This window comes from Furipterus horrens, unplaced genomic scaffold (genome assembly GCF_987537825.1).
Source record: "Furipterus horrens unplaced genomic scaffold, mFurHor1.1.pri manual_scaffold_4, whole genome shotgun sequence".
In the NCBI taxonomy this organism is placed as follows: Eukaryota; Metazoa; Chordata; class Mammalia; order Chiroptera; family Furipteridae; genus Furipterus; species Furipterus horrens.
Window position 1 is genome coordinate 88,107,243 of NW_028327174.1, and position 3,545 is coordinate 88,110,787.

The following is a 3,545-nucleotide window of genomic DNA, read 5'->3' on the forward strand; positions in this document are numbered from 1 at the left end:
GCACCAGTGAAGACCACAACAGAGGCCTGAGCACGTTGGTCTGTGGAAGGCGGTGAGAGGCCCCTGCCTGATCCTGTGGGGCATCCCAATAATTATGAATATTAAATGTTCTACCAGTCCTATAGGAGTGGGCTGAATTAGAATTACAGTGTTTTGATTTAAAGGAGATAATGTGATAAACATGTTGAAATATAATCCAGTGAAGCCTGCAGAAATTTATATATTTAGACCATCTTATTAGCTCCACCTCCAAAACTGTTTTTAAGAATTCATTTAGACTTCCAGCCAAGATGAAGGCCTAGACAGACACTACATCTCCCTACATAACTAAGAAAGAATACAACTACCTCAAAACTAGAGACAACCAGAAGTTCCAGAAAATTGAGCTGTATGGAAGTCCAACGAATAAAGATATAAAGAAGAAATATTCATTCAGACAGGTAGGAGGGGTGGATATTTATGAGGATTTCTAAGCAGTCTCCTTGAGACAGGCTAGTAAGCCAGGATAAGTGGAATAGGGAAACTGAGACAGATAGTTAAACAGCCAGGCAGGTTACAGCCATCTAGTCAATCACAAAATCCTGTCTTCCCTAACCAAGGACACTGAAGAGTTAATGGTTTACACTGCTCCTCCCCAACCAGAGGGTGCGTATAGTAAGTCATCCTACTCAGGGAGGGAGATAGTAGAAATCCAATTAGTGCCAACCACACCCAATGATAGATGAAGTTAAGGAATAAACCTCATTTGGCCTTTTAGCATAAACCTGATGAATATTCTATTGAGATGCTCTCCTAAACTCTCAGTGTCTAAAAAAATGAAGACAAAAGACCCAGGGTGCACTCTCCCTCTCAGGAGCAAGCCCACATCTTTCTTCCCTCTGAGATGAGCATCTCCTAAACTGTAAGGGTCCCCATGAGACTTGTGACCAGGGGAGTAGTGGGCAGCAGCTGCTCATCCCAGGCTAAACCCCTGAACCTGTCTCCAAAGCCCCCTTTTCTCTGACTTTCCAGTGAGCCAAAGTAGTACCACCTAGGCTTATTTCTTTCCTATAACATTTCCAGAGAGCCAAACCAGCCTTGCCTAGGCTCTCTTCTGCTGCTTCTTTTATCCTAAACCCTTCCTTATTTCCCCTGTTCCCAGCTTTAATAAACATACTCTCAGAATCACCAGGGCTCACATTGTGAAATATTTCCTGCACCAAGTCAAGAGATCACACACTACAGACCAGCCCAAGCAGAACCCTACTGGGCCAGTTCCTGTCCAGCAGGAGATTCTCAGTGTGTTGGGGGATTGAATTGGGGCAAGGACTCCCCAGCAGGTGAGGTCCTCTCTTCCTGATGCTGAGGCGGTGGTGCAGGGGCTCTTACTTCTTAAAGGCCATGTGGACCTTAAGGACTACCACCCTGTTGCTGTAGCCAAATTCATTGTCATACCAGGGAATGAGCTTCACAAATTGGTCACTGAGGGCAATGCCAGCACCAGCATCTAAGATGGAGGAGTGTCACTGTTAAAGTTGTAGGAGACAATCTTGTGTAGCCCAGGATGCCCTTGAGGTGACCCTCTGACACCTGCTTCACTACCTTCTTGATGTCATCATGCTTGGCAGCTTTCTCCAGGTGGCAGGTCAGATCCACAACTGATACACTGGGGGTGGAGACGTGGAAGGTTATGCCAGTGAGCTTCCCATTCAGTTCAGGGATGATCTTGTCCACAACCTTGGCATCGCCAGTAGAAGCAGGGATGATGTTCTGGGCAGCCTCTTGGCCATCACACCACAGCTTCCCAAAGGGGCCAGCCACAGTTTTTTGGGTAGCAGTGATGGCATGGACTGTGGTCATGAGTCCCTCCATGATGCCAAAATTGTCATGGATGACCTTGGTCAGGGGGCCAAGCAGTTGATGGTGCAGGAGACATTGCTGACAATCTTCATAGAGTTGTCATACTTGTCCATAGACAGGGCAGAGATGATGACCCTCTTGACTCCATCCTTCAAGTGATCCCCAGCTTTCTCCATGGTAGTGAAGACACTAGTGGACTCTGCAACATATTCAGCAGCAGCATGATCCTGTTTGATGTTGGCAGGATTCCTGTTCATTAGACAGCAATATCTTCCTGTGCAATGTCAGCCTCAACCCGGAGACACAGTGGTGAAGGTCGGAGTGAATGGATTTGGTTATACTGGGCACCCAGTTACCAGAGCTGCTTTCTACTCTGGCAAAATGGATATTGTCACCATCAACGACCCCTTCAATGATATTAACTACATGGTCTACATGTTCCAGAATTATTCTAGTCATGGCAAATTCAAAGGCACAGTCAAGGCTCAGAATGAAAATCTTGTCATCGATGGAAAAAACAGTGTGTTCTAACATCATTAAGACATCTTGGAGACCACAGTGTCCTTTCCCATCATAATAGCTGTCCATAAAAATCTTCTAGTGTTGAGAAAAACAGGTCTTTATTTACAATATACCAACCTGGGGCAGGGGAGGGCTGTGAGTACTCCTGTTTCCCCCACAAGACCCAGCACTTCCCTTGCCCCACAAAAGGCTATAAAACAAAACCAAGCCAAATAGGATCTGAGACACCCTGCTGCCAACACTACCCCTGGGTTCATGAGACAGGGGCCAAGCTGACCTCTGAGGAGGAACAGATTGTAAACAAAGTAATCAAATAAAATTCAGAAGAAATACAGTGAAAAAGAATGCCAAAATCAGCCATCCTCTAAAGGAGCAGTTCCAGCAGGCCAGCTTCCTGCATGCATGGCTCCAAGACCAGGCTAACATGACCACACAGATGACCATGTGCTAGAGAGCAAGGAGCTGGTGTTCTCGCTGAGGAAAATCAAGGCCTGGAAATGCAAATGACTCATCTTCCTTTTTATCTTAGCTCATGAAATGAAGGTGTTCATTCTAAAAAAAAAAAAAAAAAAACCTACTAAGAATGTGAAATAAAGAGACAAGAAGGAGAATCTCTTTGTTCTTAGCAAAAAAAAAAAAAAAAAAAAATCTATTTAGTACCTAAAAGTAAGGTTTCCATTTGAGTAATATTTTGTGTGGCCTTTCAACAATAGTATCACTTCTGTAAACAAGTACTAATAAGTATTAACAAGTTTATTTTGTATTTGGTTGTTAGTTATGATTTGAGAATGGGAGTGGCAAAGGGAGGTTTGACAAAAATAGAGATTGTATAAAATTTCCTTGCTGGAGGCTTTTTCAATTTTGATTACTGGCACTCTAAGGTAGAGATAGCTACTGCCTTGGAAAGAATGAGTGCTCTGAAAATCAGGGCTGTGTGTGGCTTTGACTGTGAAGGTGACTAGAGCACAGAAGCCATAGGGAGATGAGTCAGTTTGAAAGAGAGCCAAGCCCGGGACCCTAAACTTTGTTCCTCACAGGATTCTGAGGAGCTAGGCTTTCTGAAGTACCCTGGGAACTGGGCTACATGTTCTAGCTGAAAAACCATAAAACCCTCCCTATAAGAAAAGAAAATGGTGGGGCATGAAGCTTCCACATTGGTAGAAGAAATGCAAATCTGAATGCCA

At 44.3% G+C, this 3,545-nt stretch overlaps 1 pseudogene; it reads right to left on the minus strand.

Moving 5' to 3' along the window:
- Positions 1–1,364: 1,364 nt before the first annotated feature.
- Positions 1,365–2,096, minus strand: LOC150012377 (glyceraldehyde-3-phosphate dehydrogenase pseudogene; annotated as a pseudogene).
- Positions 2,097–3,545: the final 1,449 nt, after the last annotated feature.